Below are 20744 nucleotides of genomic sequence, written 5' to 3' on the forward strand. Positions count from 1 at the left end.
GTGTGGCCAATCTATCATCACCCGAAGCATCTTTATCTGCAGTCAGATCATGCCAGTAAGTTTTATGTACTTGGTTTCATTCTTGCAGAGTATGTTCGTGATGCTTCAATTCTGCTACGCATGTCAATTCGGCGCTTTTTTATTTTTCTTTGTGGGCTGCTTTCTGCCGCAGAAACCTGACTGTATGCCTATTTCCTTTCTTTTATTTATGTTTGTTATCTGTTATAGACCATCCATTTGTGCACGTCATATACCAGCTCCTGCCTTGGCTACCAAAATGAGGCGGACTGTCAATAAAAAAGAAGAAAAGAAACACCACTGCGCAGCCTTGGCCTTGTGGTTACCGCAAGGTGGCGACACTAAAAAAAAAGCCTTGAAACAGCGGGGGGTGTGGCTTTAGACAAAGAGTACGGGGCGCAGTAAAGAACCAGCAAACTTATAAGCACATGCCACGGTGTTTAGCTGCTACACTTTCTGCTTAGTGACGCAGTTGTAGCACACTATATAGAGTTCTGAATGACGAAGAAGGACTTGAACGCCGAAGACCCAACTCAACGGAGACCCAGTGTGAGTGTTTTACCCATTGTGTGCTTCTTGTCTTTTGTGCGCGGGTCGCGTTGTAGCTATGTTTGCAGAGCCAGTATCAATTCCAAGTGACATGAAATAAATGGTTTGGTCGAACACAGCATTAATTCCGTTCACCTGTTCCTATGCCCGCCGTCTTCGCTCCGTTTTATGAGAGAGTAGCAGCTGTTCCTACCCACTTTACGTCTGCTGAACAAGGTGTGGCCTAAGACGCGCCCCGCAGTGTTGCTTCTTGTTCCTTGCCCTTGGTATGGCGCAGCAGTCAAAAGTGAACTTTTGCTCTCTCGCAGCTTGTCTAGATGCAGCACAGGCAGCGAACTCAAGCCATTCTACTTCGCTCTGCACCGCCCACTTTACCTTGAACGAAAAAGTAGGACTAGGGCGCCGACGACGCGACTCTGCGGAGACCCATACGTGAGTACATCTGTTCTCTTGCACATAGCTCGGTTGGTGTTTTTTGCGCGGGTGTCGCTTAAAGTCCCACGCTTTTCTACCTGCACCATACAAGCAGCCCACTTTCCGTTTACATCCAGGCAGTCATCATCAAACGCATTTTCTGCCAAGAATATGCTTGAGAAGTTCGATGCGGGAATAGAAGTGGAAAATTCCTGAAATATGCAGTTTCATCTAATGAACTGGTGCATCAGCTGTCAATGAGTGAACCATTTGGAACGTTGAAAAGTCGGCGCGTATTTTTAGCTGCGGCTGGCCAAATTCGGGAGCGCGAAGTAAACAGGAGAGAGAAGCTGCGCCATTATTTGTGCATCGATTATATTACCGTGAAGTTTTGTACCTATTGTTGGTTCAAAACCTTGGTACAATGCTTGATAACCTCGTGACGCGAAGCGCGACCATATCTATCTTGAATTGGTTCATCGGTTTGACGTCCCAAGGCAACTCGTGCTACGGGGACGACATGGCTCCGTCCGGGCTCCGGAAATTTCCACCACTTGGGGTTCTTTAGCGTGCACTGAGATCGCACAATACACCGGCCTCCAGAATTTCATCTACACCGAAATTCGACCGCTGCCGCCTGGATCGCACCCGCGTCTTTGGGGTCAGCAGCCGAGCGCCAAAAGAGCTGCTTTTATCTGGGATTATCGCTGTTCCGCGCTGCCGCTTCAACGTGGTGCGAGATAGCAGCCATAGGATTTGGACTTTACCACGAAAGTTCACTTCCCAGCTTTAAAAGTAGCGCGGCTGAGAGCAGCGGTCTGTTATGTTCTTCGACGACCGTAAAATGCGCTGGTCGCTATCGCTTCCGCCAGACTCATAGAGTAATATAGAAGTAAAGAGCGGAAACTCCCGTAGGCCCCAGCGGCCGACTTTTGCGCACAGCGCACCTAGCGGACCCGGAGAAACGCACTGGCCTCAGAGATGATAGACCTAAACAGGAATCTTGGAGGCTCTACTGTCAAAACCTGGTGGTGGGCATCTGCCCTTGACGCAGCTTTGTTGCCTCTTTGGAAGTGCTTAGGAAGAGCCGCCGCCGCCGCCTTTAAAACCTACAGCTGCAGCTTCTTGTTGGACAGTTCACGGGGTGGAAGAAACAACCGTCGCAGCACCACAGTAGTACACAAAACGGACGTGCCCACGAAGCTTGCAGACGCCGCAAAAAAAATACAGCCGCTCACACCGTCGGTCCGTCGCACACTGCCGCCTGGGCGTGCTTGCCCGTTGGCTTGACGCACTTAAAAGACGCCGCTGTTGCTGACGTAACTGCGGCCGTAGGCGCGCAGCGCACGTCACTGCAAGCCAAGATATGCCAAGACCATACTCTTTTTCTTTTTTTTATTTGCACGTTCAGTGCCATCTGGCGGAAACGGGGAAGCGCCGAACTCGGCAGCGAAAGGGCCCGAGTGTCCGCTGTTTACTTTTATGTTACTCTATGCCAGACTGTTTATACTCCGCTTCATACATCATGTGCAAAGCTGACGAGGTTACGGAAGTAGTCCGCAAAACAAAATAAAGAGAGTTGTATCACTCCGCGCTGTTCTGTGGCCGTGTGGTCTAACGTGTCGCCCCGGAGTGTCGACAGACCGCAATGGGGGTGCACGGGTTCAAATCCCGCGTGGTGCAACTTTTTTTTCGCACATTTTTTTTTCTTTTTTTTCATCGCAAGTTGCATTTCGTGTGACTTGATAGAGAAATCTTGTTTTGTTCGCAATCGCTTGAATATTATTCCATGCTCCCAAAAAAACTGCATGCATCTGTTCATTTGATGCATACCGCGTTAATGTGAGCTGTCTGAAATTCGTTGTCAGTGAGCTCGCACCGGCTTTTGATCAGCAGTGGCGGTTTTCTTCCCGATTCTGCAGCATTGTGACTATACGTTTTAGATGCAAGCTAGAGATTTGAGCGAAAGATGACACACATTCGTCGGGTTTAATTAATCAGCACAGTGGTGAGTGCTCCACCGTGGCCCGATTAACAAGTGGCCGTCTGCAACTTTCGATTTCGCTGTTGCCGAGGAACCCACTCTTTTGTGGGCCTCTCTTAAGGTATCTGACATGTTATGAATTGTTCTGAGCAACCGGTTAGCGGCTGATCTAGTCTTCGCCAAAAGAGTCTGGGACCGACTTTGGCACTGTGCTGTAGAGTAGCCTGAAGGCCTTGGCGAGAGCAGTTATTTTTTACTGATCGCAAAGTTGAGAAGCAAGATGTCTTAATTTAGAATGCTGGCTTAGAATTTAGAATACAGGAGCGCAGAAAACAATCTAGACTTCTTAATCGCCTATTTTCTGGCTGTGTATGCGTAACATTCTTGTGCATATCTGCAATTCTTTTGTTTTTGTTAAGGTACCTTTCGTTTTTAAGCAAAGCGCGTTTTCATTTGCCATTGAAGATAGCTCTATAACTTGGCTATTATATGCGGAAAAAGAGCAGTATATTTAAACTGATGGGTCAAAATATTTTTACACACACCACCTGGTTATGGCCTGTTTCCTGTGTTGTGTTAATTTTAGAACGTGTTGATTCACACAGTGAAAGAAAATAGTACTGCCTCAAAAGTTAGATTTGTTGTCCTGCACAAATGTATATGAAGGCAATACAGAGGCAATTCAGCTTGTCTCTATTTCCCTGCTCACCTAGAACAGCAGAAGCTACTCAGGCAGGATTTTCATGCAGCCAGGTAAAAAGAGTTCCAAGCTGTGTGAGCGTCAAATAAGACTGCAGGTAAAGTTGTACAACGCTAGGAAAACATATTCTATAAATCAGACAGGACAATGAAGAATGTTGACCCCACAGTGTTTGCGAGAAATGGATTATTCTGGAAACAGCCAGTGGCCCCCTTGCACGAAGGCGCAGCCAATCCCATCATTAAACCTTTCAGGAAAGCATCCTGAGATGAGTTCACAGTCTTGTCCTGCCAGACGTATTCTTTTGTGTGCCCTGCGTTGACCCAGGTTTCATCTAGGTAGATGATGCACCTGTAAATGCGAAACAACCGAGTGTACGAGTTAATGCTATTAAGTAAACAAACATACTGCAGCATGTAAGCAGGCAACGCACTGCAACAAACACACTGCTAACCACTGTCTCACAAATAGCCGCTCAAAGACAATCGAGAAAAAGAATTATCTCGGCTTTATTGCTTCCTTGTTCGGGATTATATTTCGCGCCCAGGTGGCATTTGGTAGCCAGTTTATATTCACTATGTTTGCATGGGTTACTTGACTAATTCGGTAACATTTGAAATCTCTTCACTTGTGGCGACTGCGAACAACAATTCCCAATGTTCGCAGCAGTAGCGCCAGTAACTCGCACCACTGGAGCCACGGGCAGTGTACGGTGGGTGTTTATTCGTTCCTAACGGTGACGACAAGATGGCACTACCCATTGCGGTGCTACGAAATTTTTGGCAGTTTTGCTGCTTTTGCTTGCCGCACCAATTCGGATTTAGCGATTAAATCTGACCCATGCAGACACGCGCCCCACCCAAACGTAGCGCAAAACTGGCCGTGTAATGCCACCTCTGCGCGGTCCGAAACAGCCACGTGGTTAAGACGATTTCCTTTAAATGTGTCATTCTCAAGCCGCAATCACTGTTACGACTACGAGGTTGCAACGCTGACATCAAGCTCTATGTGAAGCCAGTCTAAACGTGCTGCGTAAGAAAATAATCAAGGAACAATTCGTACCTGCCCTGTTCTCGGAATGCATTGATCGCCCGCAGGTACCTGCGACGCCAGGCAATGATGTCACTTCGCTCGATCAGCGCAAGGTTCCGTTTTCTTTTTTCGAACGTGAATCCGATGTCCTTCATCAACCTCCACAACGTCGTTTTCTTCAAGTTCGGCAGGTCGTCGTCCTCATTGACAGCCTTTAGCACACTGTCCAGTGTTGGGACTTCCCTCCTCGCGTACATACTGTGCACTTTCAGACGGATAGCATGGACTGTGAAGCTGTCATTCTTGACTGTTCGCAAGCTTGAAATCTTCGTCGCGAGGTCTTCTCTTCGGAGACGCCAAAGGCCAACACAGACGCTCCGCCTTGATTTTGGCAACATCACGGGGAGATACTCCGGTGTCCTCGCTCACAGCACTCAGTACTTCCCGAACAGACTTTTCCGGAAAGCGGATCCTGGTACGGGAGTGCCTTGACAGCTTGGATGCACGAACCTTCGCGAAAATGCGTACAGGAGAGGTGGCTGCGGCCGCTGAGCAGGACGCCATTTTCTCAAAAGTGAAAGGGAGCCGGACGGAAAGAGTAAACAAGGCCAGGGTTGCGGAGACAGCGAAAACGTGAAATAGAAAAATACGACAAGCGCAAAATAGAAAATCAGATCTCGATCGATTCGCTCGCAATAGCAGCTTTTTGTTTTGTCACGCTGATGGCAAAAGTATTATTCACGAAGCCTGTCAGCAAAACTTTTGTTATATTCCGCTCACCACAAGCAACGCACTATTTTGTGTCACGGATGCAGGTTGCGCAAAAAGGAGCGCTAGCTGTGGCAGCGTTGCACCTGATGTATGAAACGGAGTATAGTACTAGCCTCGCCGCGGTGGCTCAGTGGTTAGGCACTCGGCTGCTGACCCATTACACTCGGATTCGATCCCGGCCGTGGCGATTGGATTTCGATGGAGGCGAAATTCTAGTGGCCCGTCTTCTGTGTGATGTCAGTGCACCTCTAAAAAACCCCATTTGGTCGAAATTTCCGGAGTCATTCACTACAGCGCGTCTGAAAGCCTTAGTCGCTTTGGGATGTTAAATCCCCATATATAGAAGCAAGAAGTAACTAACTCTCGAAATATTAATACGTCGATTCACTTATTTTACCGAACAATTTTTGTAATGGTTGACTACGTAAATGAACTATAAAATGACTTCAATAAATTATTTACCCATTTGAGAAATAATCCTGGTAAGTAATTATTCTTGCTATATACAAAACTATTAAATTAAGCCATTCTATTAATTAACCCTATAATTGATCACTGACAGTTCGCGCGGACGTGCTCTGATGACATGCTCTGCCTGGAGGTGCTGTAGGCACCACTCATAACACACAAAATGCTTTCGCACTAATACCAACCACCCGCGGCGCTCACTAGACCTTCTATTGAAAACAAATATTAAAAACACATTCCCACTTTTTTTTAACACACTGAACGCTGATTATTTATGTATTCATTTACTTATTATACCCACATGGTTCAAACCTACATTACAGAGGGGAGTGGCGGATGCAGAGGCATACATACGGTTCATAAAGATATGTTATTAGTAAAAAATATACACAAATCTCTAGAAAACCAGTCCGAAAACGAAACTAAGCACATAAAGAAGTAAAAAGAACAAACGTACAAACAGTAAATTTCGAAATCTGGAATAGTGTTAATAAATACAGAAGCATATGACAAGGAAGGTTAATCTAAAACAGGCAATACAGTTCCTAATAAACAGTTCTTGTGAATATTGTTCAAATTTCGCGCTACTCACTTTAAACCCAATCGCACTCCTCTAAATGTATTCAAACTGCTTTTTTCTTCTTCCCTTTGTTTTTCCGCACATATGTGCGCATTTTTTTTCTGCATTTTCATTTGCTACCTCAGACTGTATGGCTGACTAGCTTGTTGTGATCAGTGTCTTCTTTGTATCAGAGTACTTATATTTCTCTACTGCTGTCTGTTGCCACATAATGTAGAGGTGGGCGCACTCGACCAGACGCTCTCGCAGCCTTTATATTCGGCCCTGTCAAAGCAACACAGAGAAAACAGTTCAATTCACTTGAGATGTTGACTTGGTGCGTTTTCTGTAAATCTTCGCCTCCTCTGTGTTATCTGAGCCCCAGCCTTAGCGAAAATTATTCTTCGGCGCAAACAAAAATCTGGCATGCTTGAGCTGCCTTAACAAGGTCCAATAAACCCCATAGATCCACATAGGACGGTAGGTACACTATGGGCACTATATTGAAAGCTTCCTTGAATTTACTCCTTATTGCTTGAGATGTTGCTGATGTAGCTTGTTTCCTTAAAATGACCGCGTCCTGTGTGTTATTTTAACATCAATATTATCGAGAATTATTGCTCTTTCCAAGTAGCAACTGGCATGTTTGAAACAATGAAATAAAATATTGCGGAGTGAGTAAGTCGAAAAAAAAACAAAATTCCCTAACAGTACACATTCTATTCTATTTTTTCGCAGAAGCGGTGTACTCTCCAGACTACCACGGCGGAGGTTGTGTTCGGGGCTAATTGCAGGACAACGGCCACCGTCGGAAGGCGGTGAACACTACCAGAACAGACCCAAAGCGCCGTATTCGCACATGGAACAGAATTCGTCCGAGCAGCAGACACCTGCATTGAAAGGAGATGAGTTCAGCTGCCCCTCCTTCACCTACGGTTCAGCGAACCTTGCAGATGTTACGAGACACATGCACCTTCGGAGAGGAGGAGAGCCATTTAACTGCTCCGACGACCCAGCGGAGTTAGCGAAGTGCGATGGTAAGGGAGATGTGCGGTGCCACACAGAAGGACGACTGCATCAGATTCCTACGTGCCGTTTTACAACTGAAAACTCTACAACGCTAACCCAGCACAAGCATACGCACCGTGGCGAGAACAGTTTCAATAGCGACACGTGTCTTTACAGAGCTGGAGACCCGAGAAATGTCGCTCCACATTATAGTACGCAGAGTGACGAGGGCAGCTTCTATAGCGACACTTGTCCTTCTACGTCTGCAGACGCGAGAAATGTCACTCCCCATTATAGTACGCACATTGGCACGAGCAGCTTTAATAGCGACACGTGTCCTTACAGAGCTGGAGACCCGAGAAATGTAGCTCCACATTATAGTACGCAGAGTGACGAGGGCAGCTTCTATAGCGACACTTGTCCTCCTACGGCTGCAGACCCGAGAAATGTCAGTCCCCATTATAGTACGCACATTGGCGCGAGCAGCTTTAATAGCGACACGTGTCCTTACAGAGCTGGAGACCCGAGAAATGTCGTTCCACATTATAGTACGCAGAGTGACGAGGGCAGCTTCTATAGCGACACTTGTCCTTCTACGCCTGCAGACCCGAGAAATGTCACTCCTCATTATAGTACGCACATTGGCGCGAGCAGCTTTAATAGCGACACGTGTCCTTACAGAGCTGGAGACGCGAGAAATGTAGCTCCACATTATAGTACGCAGAGTGACGAGGGCAGCTTCTATAGTGACACTTGTCCTTCTACGGCAGCAGACCCAAGAAATGTCAGTCCACATTATAGTACGCACATTGGCGCGAGCAGCTTCAATAGCGACACGTGTCCTTACAGAGTTGGAGACCCGAGAAATGTCGCTCCACATTATAGTACGCACATTGGAGCGAGCAGCTTCAATAGCGACACGTGTCCTTACAGAGCTGGAGACCCGATAAATGTCGCTCCACATTGTAGTACGCAGAGTGGCGCGAGCAGCTTCAATAGCGACACGTGTCCTTACAGAGCTGGAGACCAGAGAAATGTCGCTCCACATTGTAGTACGCAGAGTGGCGCGAGCAGCTTCAATAGCGACACGTGTCCTTGCAGAGCTGGAGACCCGATTAATGTCGCTCCACATTGTAGTACGCAGAGTGGCGCGAGCAGCTTCAATAGCGACACGTGTCCTTACAGAGCTGGAGACCAGAGAAATGTCGCTCCTCATTGTAGTACGCAGAGTGGCGCGAGCAGCTTCAATAGCGACACGTGTCCTTACAAAGCTGGAGACCCGAGAAATGTCGCTCCACATTATAATACGCAGAGTGGCGCGACCAGCTTCACTAGCGACACGTGTCCTTCTACAACTGCAGTGCCGAGAAGCGTCTCTCCACAAGATAGTACGCACAGTGGCGAGAGCAGCTTCAGTCGCGACATGTGTCCTTCTTCAGCTGCAGACTGGAGAAATGTCACCCCACGTTTTAGTACGCAAACTGTCGAAAGCGCGTTCAATCGCGACATGTGCACATTTGTACCTGCAGAATCTGGATGTGTCAGTACACACAATACCATGCACACTGGCGAAAGGCTGTTGAATCGCAACACGTGTACTTTTACAGCTGCAGAGTCTGGATGCGTCAATACACACGATACTATGCACACTGGTGAAAAACCATTAAAGTGCGACATGTGCCCTTTTAGAACTGAAGACTCTTCAAGCTTAACTCGTCACAAGCATACGCACGGTGGCGAAGAACCGCTCCAGTGCGACTTGTCCCCCTTTACAGCAGCGCGCTCTTACACTCTCTCCATGCACAAGCAAAAGCATACTATCGAGAAACGCTTCAATTGCGACATGTGCTCTTTTGCAGCTCCAAGCTCTAGCAGACTCTCTCGACACAAGCGTACGCACACTGGCGAAAAACCGTACAAGTGTGACCTGTGCGCGTTTTCAGCTGCGTATTCTTACAATCTCGCCGTGCACAAGCGAAAGCATACTGGCGAGAAACCCTTCAAATGCGATATGTGCTCTTTTGCAGCTGCAAGGTCGAGCCACCTCACCGTACATAAGCGTAAGCACACTGGCGAGAAACCGTACAAGTGCGACCTGTGCGCTTTTTCAACTGCGCATTCTTCATATCTCGCCGTGCACAAGCGGAAGCATACGGGCGAGAAACCCTTCAAGTGTGATATATGCGCTTATGCAACCTCAATGCGATGGGGTTTAAAGTGTCATATGCTGACGCACATTACCGCAGAGGGCTATCGCTGTACCTGGTGCTCATTCACGTGTTTAGATAAGGAGAGCCTCAGAGAGCACATGTCCGGGCACAGGCAGTGAAATCTTCAGATAGACGTGCCGATATCATGAATATGCTCCTTTAGCTCGTGTACAATCTCATGTGCCTTACCACGTACTTAAGCGTCCAGGATTAGCAGTACGCGAGACGTAATTTTCTTCAAATCTGACGGACATCCAGTATTATTTACTTGTTGACTAATACGGGGAGATAAACGCACGATTTCGCAGGTTTTATTCTTTGTTCAGCTTTGCGCGTTGCGGCATTTTCTTGCTGATAAGTGACATTTTAGAACTGGACACAGCATCATTGCTTCGATATTTGTCTGAAAGTAAAAAAGATTGTATACTGACGGATTTATGTCGGAAAAATTGCGAGCGCATATAAGCCTACTTTTCTGCTATGAATTCGACAGCATCGGTTTTTGTATTTTAATCTCTCCTTAATTTCACTTATGTTGTGATGATTTTTTCTTTTGTAATGACATGCCCACTCATTAGCATAAACTCGTAAGGCAACGCATATCTTACGTTCACCTTTGTTCGCCAAGCAGCAACGTGGGTCTATGTCTTGTGGATGTATGTTCGCCTTGCAGTCTGGAAGTCCATGGTTTATTCCCATGCATTTTCGGAATAAATGTTATTTTTCTGTGTATACCCCGGTGACGTCATCTGACAGTCTTGCGACCACTGCAGCTGGTGAACGCTGATCCGGCGTTTTGTTCCCGATGCGCCACATATTGATTTCGCAATTATTAGCTGTAGAATACAGAAGGTTTGACTGCGCAGGGCATGCTCCTTTCTATGATAGAGCGTCACTTGGTGTAAAACATTCACAACTTCATTCCAAGTGAATTTCGTTACGCAGACCTCATTTACAAATACCTGCTTACAGTGAAAATGAAAAAGTTGTCCTGCGGACATTCTGTAGGTTGCAATAAAATTACCACGGCAGTTCGCCTGGAGGTTCTTGTGTTGACTGCGTCCGGTGGTGTCTGCCGTTGTATCTACGCTGCTGATTTCCACTTCAACCTTGAAAAATGAAAATTCACTCCTCGTCTCAAAATTGTGTTACAAGAAATTCATCAGACTACTCGAACTTGGTTGCATATGAAGCAGTGTTCACAGACTGGCTTCATTAGACCATGCATGCGCTTGATTACACCATGTGAAGCGGAGGGGCCAGTAGAAAGTCTACAAGTGATTCCTCGTTGAAGCTAAATGAATAAAACCACAAAAATTGAAGGGCGACTACGATAGTCGGTACATGCGAAATTTCAACGCAGCTCTCCGCACGCCACCTGCCACCGCTGGAAGGTGGTATGTTACGCTGCTAGCCACCATCCGGGATCTTCCCGTGACAGCCACCTTTAGGTTGTCCGTTTCTCCGCTCTTGCCGTGGCAGGTTCCTTTTCGCTCTTCTGCTATCATACATGGTTGTCAGGTGGTGTGGTACGGCAACGCCAACACAGACTACGATGAAGAATCCGTGAAAAGGTTTTAATTAGTTGGTTTCAGAAAAGGAAATGACGCACTAACCGTCTCGCATATTTCGATGGACACCTGAACTGCGCCGTAAGGGGAGGGTTAAAGAAGAAAGGAAGCAAGAGGTTCCGAAGTGGAGGGCTCCGGAATAATTTCGACCACATGGGGATCTTTAACGTGCACTGACACCGCACAGCACACAGTCCTCGCCTGCATCGGAATGCGGCCGGCGCGGTGCGGTTGGAACCCGGGTACTCCGGCTGAGTTAACGAGCGCCCACAGGGGGAGGGGGGGGAATCTGTGGTTTAAAAAAGCAAGTCGAACCCTATTCATTATGCATGTCTGATATAGCTAGGGCTAACAGGTTTTGCAAAGCGCTACGAAGCAAACATACACCATTCCGCGAGCACCGAGATGGCGTCTATTCGCGCAGCATTTTGATCGAAAATATCTTGGGGCAGCCGTTGATCATTGCGCTGATGGGTTTGTCATAGCGTCAAAATATCTTCCTTGCTGAACTTACACTGGTACCAGGAACTCATCCGGCATCCAAAATGGCTCAGTGAATAGGGCGCTCGGGTGGTGGGCAGGAGGATGCTGCTTTAATCCTGGCTTTGAAAGCAGTGTTTACTTGGGGTCGAAGCTGAAAAGAATCCGCGCGCTGTGCGATGTCAGTGCACGGTAAAATTATCCACGTGATCCAAAATATTCTCAAGCCCTCGGGTAAGGCACTTGTGTATTTCGTTGTTTTTCCCCCGACTGTTTTCTCTGTCCAGCTTAAACACAGGAAAATGGTATTTACTTAATTTTTATTACGCACTTTATACGCCACTTTTTAAGCACTGGAACGAGAACATTTCGGGAGAGATCTGACTGGTCGAGATCTCAATTATAAAGAGAAGGCTAACTCTCCGACCAAATTCTGCTGTCCGGTGCCGACTGGGCACCTTCTTTAAGGTTGATGGGGGGCTAAGATGAAAAGACTCACTGTTGTTGCGGAAGCATTACTAGTACCATTAGAAGAAGAGCTAGCAGTGTGTGCGTGTCGCGGTGGGGCTGTGCTTACGGTGCTTCGTTGCTGGCCAAAAAAACGCGGGTTCGATCCAAGCCGTAGCTGTCGCATATCGATGGAGGATAAACGCTAGAGGGCAGTGTATTGAGCGACGTCAGTGCGCGCTAAAAACCCACAGGTGGTCTAAATTACCTGCAGCCCTCCACTGTGGTGTCGTTCATAGCCTGAGTTGCTTTGGTACGTCAGACCCCATAAACCATCGTGACGCTCGGGTGGCTCAGGGGTTATGGCGCGCGCCTTCTGTCCCGGACGTGTTCGATCCCGGTCGTGGCAGTCGCATTTCGATGGAGGCGGAATGCTGAAGGCCCGTGTATTGTGCGAAGTCAGTGCGCTTCAAAGAACCACAGGTGGTCTAAATTATCTGGAGCTCTCCACTCTGGTGTCCCTCATACCCTTAGTTGCTTTGGTACGTCAGACCCCACAAAACCATCCTGGCGATGGGGTTGCTCATTAGTTATGGCGCTTGGTTTCTGACCCGGAAGATGCGGGTTCGATCCCGGTCGCGGCAGTCGCATTTCGATAGAGGTAAATGCTCAAGGTCGGTGTACTGTGCTTAGCCTGTGCGCTTCAGAGAACCACAGGTGGCCTAAATTATTGGGAGCCCTTCACTACGGTGTCGCTCTTGGCCTGAGTAGATTTGGTACGTCAGACCCTATAATCCATCCTGCCGCTGTGGTGGCTCTGTGGTTACGGCGCTACATTTTTAATGAGACTGTATTAGATATCTCTAGAGTACATACTTCTCCACAACGCCGAGTATATTTGGTATAGGATCCGCATACGAAACGGGACGTTAGAAGTCTAGGGAGTGGGGTGGGGGTTAAAAAAATTGCGCAGCGATTTATATGACAAGCTGAAGACAGGTACTGCTGTCTAACCTTCTCAGCCGCTCCGGTTTGCCCATCTTCGAATTTCGTCAATTATCATAAAAATAAAACAAATAGAATTTAAGTCCTACATGCAGTATAGCAGAACACGAAAGACCATGGGCAGTAACATGAAAAAGCGATTGCAGTCCCTCAGTGCGGAAGCAATGCATACAAGATCTCGTTCTTTTCAAGTACGATAGCCTATTAGAATTGGTTACTCACGATGTGGCCACAGATCTTCACCCGAAGCATTTCTATCTGCAGTTAGATCAAGCCAGTAAATTTTATGTATTTGGTTTCTTTCTTGGGGAGTATGTTTTTGATGTTTTCCGCCCTGCATGTAACTGTGGCTCTTTTTTATTTTTGTTTTTGGGCTGGTTTCTTCCGCAGAAATTGAGTGTGTGCCCATTTCCATTCTTTCCATGTTGTTATCTGTTGCAGCCTTTGAATTTGTATACCTCATATATCCGCTCCTTCTTTGGCTACCAAAAGGCGGCGGGCAGCATTGAAGAAAAAAAAGACAGGACTGAAATAAAACACACTGAGCAGCCTTGTTGCTCGCGGTTGCCGCATGGTGGCACCACAAAAAAGACTTGAGACAGCAGGGGCGTGGTGTTCAGACAAACAGTACGGGGCGCAACAGAGAACCACAGAACTCTTTAACGCTGGCGACGGCGTGTGTAGCAGCCGCATTGGCCGCTTAGTGACGCATCTGTAGCGCGCTGTAAAGCCTCCACTCTACACTGAGTGACAAAGGAGGACTTGAACGCCGAAGACCCAACTGTAGGGAGGCCCAGTGTGAGTCTTGTACGCATTTTGCGGCTCCTTTCTTTTGTGCCCGGGTAGTGTTGTAGCTATATTTTCAGCGCTAGTATCGATTCCTGGTGACATGAAATGAATGGTTTAGTGGAACTCAGTGTTCCTACCGTCTGTCTGTTGACATGCCTGTCGTTTTCGCTCTGTTTTATGCATAGAGTTTCTTACTATTACCTAGAGGGAAAGCTGGCGGCGCTGCCCTTCAGCCACCATGGACGCTCAAAGCATCATGGGGCGGTGAGCTACTTGTTGCGGGGCAGTCGTAGTTTTTCGGGAACGCGGAGTGGCACTACTGAGATGTTTCATTCCGAAAACGCTGTTCGTGTGTGCGCAGACGACTTTCGCGCGAACGCAGTGTGCAAAAACCATAGTAGTAAAAATGCATAGACACACGACGCCAATAAAAGGTTTTACTTTTCCGAAATGCCATTAAAAAACTTCTTAAAGTATCTAACCAACCACATTTTTTTTTAAACATATTTACTTTTAAAAATGCGCCTGTTAATTACAAAATATTAGTTTTTATAGTGTTCATTACTTGGCCAATAGGAGAGCGAGTCGTCTCTTATTTTGGGCAAACTTTGCACTTAAATGCTTTTCTGCTCGTTTGTTGCAATCATTAGACAAGATATTGAATGTTAGGACGTTTGTAGTTATCAAACAGCTTAATTTTTGCATTATTTCTTGGCCAAAAGTTGCAGTTCCGCAACAAGTAGCTCACCGCCCCATGATGCTTTGAGCGCCCATGGTGGCTGAAGTGGTCTCGAGGGGTCGCCATGCAAACTCCCATAGACGGGCTGCCAGCTTTCCCTCTAGGTAATAGTAAGAAACTCTATGGTTTTATGTAAGCGTAAAAACTCTTCCTACGCAGTTTACGTCCGCAAAACGAGGTGGGGCCTAACACGCGCCCCGCAGTGTTGCTCCTCATTCCTTGCCGTTGGTATGGTTGAGCAGTCAGAAAGTGAACTTTTTCTCTCGCGCAACTTGTCCAGACGCTTCACAGGCAGCCAACCCAAGCTATTCTACCTCGATCTGCAGCGCCCATTTTATACTTGAAGAACCAAACAGGACTGGGACGCCAACGACACAACTTACGTGAGTACATCTGTTCTCTTGCACATCGCTCGGTTGCCGTTTTTTGTGCGGATGTCGCGGAAAGCCGCTCGCTCTCCTACCTGCCCCAAACTAGCAGCACGCGATGTGTATACAGCCAGGAAGCCTTCATCAACTATCACATTTTCTGCACAGAATATTCTCGAGAAGTCCGGTGCCGGTATAGAATTGTTAAGTTCCTGAAATATGTGTTTTCTCACCTAAAATTGGTGCATCAGCTGTCATTCAGCTAACCAATTCGGGCGATGAAAATTCGGCGTACATTTTTAGCGGAGGCTTGTTGAATTCTAGAGCGCGAAGTCAAGAGAAGAAAGAAGCTGCGGCATTATTTGTGCATCGAATATATGATCGTGAAGTTTTTCATTGTTGGTTGGTTAATAACCTTGGTACGGGGCTTTATCACTTTGTGACGCGAAGAGCGACCATATTTATCTGGAATTGGTTATGGGTTTAACGTCCCAAGGCGACTCTGGCTATGGTGAAGCCGTAGTGAAGGGCTCCGGAGATTTCCTCCACTTGGGGTTCTTCGTTTTTTTTTAACGTGCTCTGACATCGCACAATGCACCGGCCAGCAGAATTTAATCTCCATCGAAATTCGACTGCTGCGGCCGGGATCGATCCCGCGTCTTTCGGGTCAGCAGCCGTGCGCGATAACCGCTGAACCACCGCGGCGGCTTTTATCTCGAATTATCGCAGTTACGCGCTGCCGCTTCAACGTCGTGCAACATAACAGCCATGGCATTCGGACCTTGCCTCGAAAGTTCATTTGCCAGCTTGAAATTTAGCGCGGCTGAGAGCAGCGGTCAGTTGAGTTCTTCGACGACCGTAAAATGGCCTAATTGCTATCGTTAAGGGGAAACGCGGGTCTTGAAATGGTCAAAAATCGCAAAAAAAAACGATTTTTGGAAAAGTGCATTTTCGTTATGTTTAGACATCCAAGAATCCCTCCGCGAAATTTGCAAGTGCAATTCAATCGGGAAATATAAAAAAGACGACTTTATACACGTCACTGTGGACGCGAAATGCCCAAATATTGGCCAAATATGTTCGAAGTTCGCGCGCTCGCCATGACCAAACGCGGCTACCGTCGGCCGCATCTTGGGCTCGTTTTGAACCTGTTTTCTTTGTGCGTATTTTGCGATCCTTCAAAATGGCGTCGATTGGGCGGAGCCGCCGCTATCACGCGTCTCCCGAAAGACCCATGAGCGTCGCTGATTGGCCAAAGCGCGCTTCCCGCGCGCTCGCTTCTGATAGGCTCCTCGCCGCGTCTTCTCTCTTTTTTTTTTTTTCTCTGCGCGCGTCGCCCGCCGCACTGCTTCTCTAGTTTTCTCTCGTTCAGCTGCTCGTTTCGTGATCGCGTTTGACAGGCTCGTGTTTTTTCGCTGCCCAAATGTCCGATCATCGTCTCAAGCTGACTACGCGCCAAGCATTCGGCAAGAAACGAAAGCGGGCGTGGAATGCACGACAGAAGACGGCTAGAGATAACACGCTGCCGGAATCGCCGATTGTATCCTTGCCGGAGGATTCTGCTGGACCAAGTTCCGAGCCTTAACCCAGCACGTCTGGCGTGGAGGCATCGTCGGCCCATGCTTCGAGTTTCGGAATGAACCGCATCGACACTGTGTTTTTCACGGCGGAAGAGAACAGCGAGCGCGCCGCAACCGCCGACATAAGAAAGGTGCACTTGGCGTCGCAGTCTGCTACAGAACGGAAGTTCAAGCTGCTCGACGTCGGCGAGTTGGAAGAGGACGTCAACGACAGCGGCACGGAATTTGTGATCGGGGATTTAAACGTCGTCAGTCATTTTGTAAGAATTATGCCCTGCCCCGAGTGCGGCGAGAAATCGGTGGCCCTGACGAAGGACGAAACCAAGGAGTATGGACTCAGTGCCAAGCTTGTGCTCTCGTGCTCCACGTGCGGCATGCGCGAAGAGAGATTTTCTTCGCCGAGGGTCGCCGGTGAGGCCTCAATAACTCCGTTCGAAGTGAACGTGCGAGCAATGAAGGCAATTCATAGTACAGGCAAGGGGGCAACAGCCTTATCTAATTTCTTCTCGACTATGAACATTTCGCGCCGTGGCCTTCACCACAAGACCTTCCAGGGCCATATGACCAGGATGGTACAAGCGTGCAGCGCTGCTGCAACAGATAGCGAAGTCGCAAGTGTGGCCCGGGTCAAGGAGCTTTATAAGAACTTGGATAACCCACCTGGGAACAATGATGTGATTTTCGACGGAACCTGGCTAACGCGTGGCGACAGTTCGCATATCGCGGTTGGATGCATTATTGATATGTTCACCGGGCTCGTCATAGACCACATCGTCTTATCGAATTTCTGCCTAGGGTGCACAAAAGGTCCCAAACCTAGTGAGCAAGGGTATGCGGCCTGGCATGCAGTACATGCTCCTGAATGTCAGAAGAATGTTGACTGCAAGTCCGGGCAAATGGAGGTTCAGGCTGCACTCTGCTTGTTCCAGAGGTCACTTGACAAGCATAAGCTACGATACACGACAATGCTGTCTGATGGAGACAGCAGGTTTTTTCACGCTTTGACAGAAGAGTCTGTGTATGGCTTGGTCAAGGTGGAAAAAAAAAGACTGTATTAACCATGTTCATAAGCGCATGGGAGCAGCCTTGCGTGGGCTGGTTGACAAAAAGAAGGCCCAAGGTAAACCACAATTAAAATGTGGTGCTAGTGCTAGTGCTTGAGCTAATGCAGTTACCCAAAATCTAATTACATATTTGGAATCAGCACAAAAATCTGAATAAGACTGGTGAGTTTCATTTAGTTCGTCCCAAAAGTAACAAAAATAGTTTTAAGACCCACATCTCCCCTTAAGTACAGTGATGAAGTTGGTGAGCGCCAAAACGGGAGCGTGTGGCAGATAGCTTCGAGCCCTACTTGTGGCAGTGCGCAACGGCTGCTTTTATCAACGTGGTGGAAAGGGTTCAGCCGCCTTGCCTGCTCCCGGCAAGCGGAAGGGCACACCTTCCTTTCGAGTTTGCTTATGAAAGCGGCCGCCGCCCATCGGCACGACCAGCGTTTGAGGCTATCGGGCATGCTCTGCTCTGTCCATGCTCATAAATTTTATGACTGTACTGTTGCAATCACATCTGTCTAGAGCGGACCTGCAGCCTCTCCAAATAGTCACTTTGGGTCCAAATTGTGCGTGCGATGTCTTGCGGCAGTCATTGGGTTCGAATTCGCTTGGTCAGATGCATAACGAGAGTGGATGCTACAGCATTCTCGGCGGACCGGATACAGTTTTTCGTGATTTGCGGGACCCGAGTGCAGAATTTCCAAGATTTTTCACAGAGGAAAACGCATGACGACACCGCATTCCACTGCGCGACGACTCCGCACACGACGTTGAGGCTGAAATTGACGCCATGAATGTGAAATGACGCGAGCGAGAAAAAACACGACATGCGCAAGCCATATTTCTATACGTGACGCAGCACTGACCCTGCTCAGAGGCCAACGGTCATTTCGAAAGCAACCATCGAAACTGAAGAGGTATTTCATGGCCGCAAGTTTACCTGGTACACAAGAGAGACCTGGTAGACAAGAGAGACGGCACTGCCATCGGCGTACACTCTGCAGTCGTCATGATTAAAATCATGTTTATTCACGACGGACCCCAATCCACACTGCTGGAAGGTGCTTATAACAGATTAAAGGGCAAGTGCACAACTTTCTGAGAATTCCGCGATATTTAAGTATTGCAGTCCATGTAGGCTGTAGGTAAAGCGTGCCAAATGTTTTTTGCGATTGTTTAAAAATAGTGACGTGACCACTGATTGATTTTTGGGCTTCTCCTCTTTGCGCCCGAGAAGTGCGGGCAAGCTTGGTGCGGCGTCATGGAAGGGATATATCAAATTACCTCTGCCGTCAACCAAATCCTGCAGCGCTTCGCTTGATGGTGCCAAGTACCCTCGGTGGCCTTGCCTTCAGTGGCGGTTGCGTTTTTGTTCAAAGGGAGCGTTTACGCATTGGAAATGTAGGTGGCAACGCAAAAGAACCTACGTATTAGCTCCCGAATTGGAAATACAAGCGCGGTTGAAGCGCGTTTGATGCTGCCAAATAACCCTGAGTGGCTTTGCCTTCAGCGGCGTTGGCTTCTTCCTTGAAAGGAAGCGCTTACGTGTTCGAAATGTACTATCAGCAAAGAATGAAACGCGAACAAGAAAAGTGAGTCGGAACACACACACACACACACACACACACAAAAACAAACAAGGTATTAGCTCATGGATTGGAAATACAAGCGCGGTTGAATGACACCCCAAAAAGAAGTCTTCGTGCCTTCGAAATTAAAATAGCAGGAGCTAGTATTCAGCTTACCTGGCAAAGAGCTGCACATTTTGCAGTCCGTGGTTCAGTTGTATTCTTCGCGTTTCATTTCTTGCTGATAGCACAGTACCTTAGATGACGTCATCATGCACCCTCCCACTTGGCGCTGTGTGCTGCGGAGAAGCTTGAATTCCATTGGTATTTAATTTGGCGATTACGTCAGCATTTGAAATGCTTATCCAAAAAGATTTCACATGCTTTACCTGCAAGTTCCACACCTTCTACCCCTTAAAGTTCGTCGATTTCTAAAACATATGCAGTTGCCCTTTAAGGACCATGTTTTGCTCGAGTGGTGGTGAACGGACGTAGTTATTGCCCTTCGACCTTTGTTGTCCTGTGGCTGTGTTCCCAGGACATTATCGGGGCATAGGCTTCCTGACTGAACATCAAAAAAATAAATGAGCTTAGGTACAAGCACATCTGCCTTTCGACGGACTTTCCTTTTAGAAGACGCTGCATTCTTAGCGAGTAGTATCGACGAAAGCCCAAGGAGGCTGAAGCGAGTTATAGAGGCTATCATATTTTACAGAGTTCAGCTGAAACCAGAAAGGTTCCGCTTCGCCTACCTGAACTTATCCCTCGTTGTCAGCAAGGAGAAAGTGGGATCAGGCAAGGAAGGACAGTCGCTGTTTCATATTTCCCGAATTCAGCTGACAAGGAAAGCGTTTAGAGATATTTTTTGGCTCCACCCCTACCCATGCACACCGGTTAGTAAACGGCCATTGTCGCATTGCAATCGTTTTTGACGTACATGAGAAAAGTAGACGTAACGCTTGTAAATCCAGTTTCAGGCCCCCACTTTTCTCACCCGCACATGTCTTTCCCTCCTCCACCCCGGAGCACACTTGCCGGCCTGCCGCTTATGTGACAACCCGAGAGTCGTCTACGCTCATCTCATATTCTCTTGCCCACCGCACTCCCCAAGCAGCACACCAACAATGGACCGACGCTGGCATAATGCTGGTCAAAACCGGCTCGAAAGTCGTACCGACGTCGGCATTGGGGCAAAAAGTTACTTTTTCCAACCTTGGCCTGATGTTCGGACCAACACTGAACCGACATTCATGCCACTATCAGACCACTGTTCAGCCGCTCTACCAACACTGAACCGACATTCATGCCACTCTCAGACCACTGTTCAGCCGCTCTACCAACACTGAACCGACATTCATGCCACTCTCAGACCACTGTTCAGCCGCTCTACCAACACTGAACCGACATTCACGCCGCTATTGTACCCACTTTC

Source organism: Amblyomma mixtum, chromosome 7 (genome assembly GCF_055824585.1).
Source record: "Amblyomma mixtum isolate Tamu chromosome 7, ASM5582458v1, whole genome shotgun sequence".
Lineage (NCBI taxonomy): Eukaryota > Metazoa > Arthropoda > Arachnida > Ixodida > Ixodidae > Amblyomma > Amblyomma mixtum.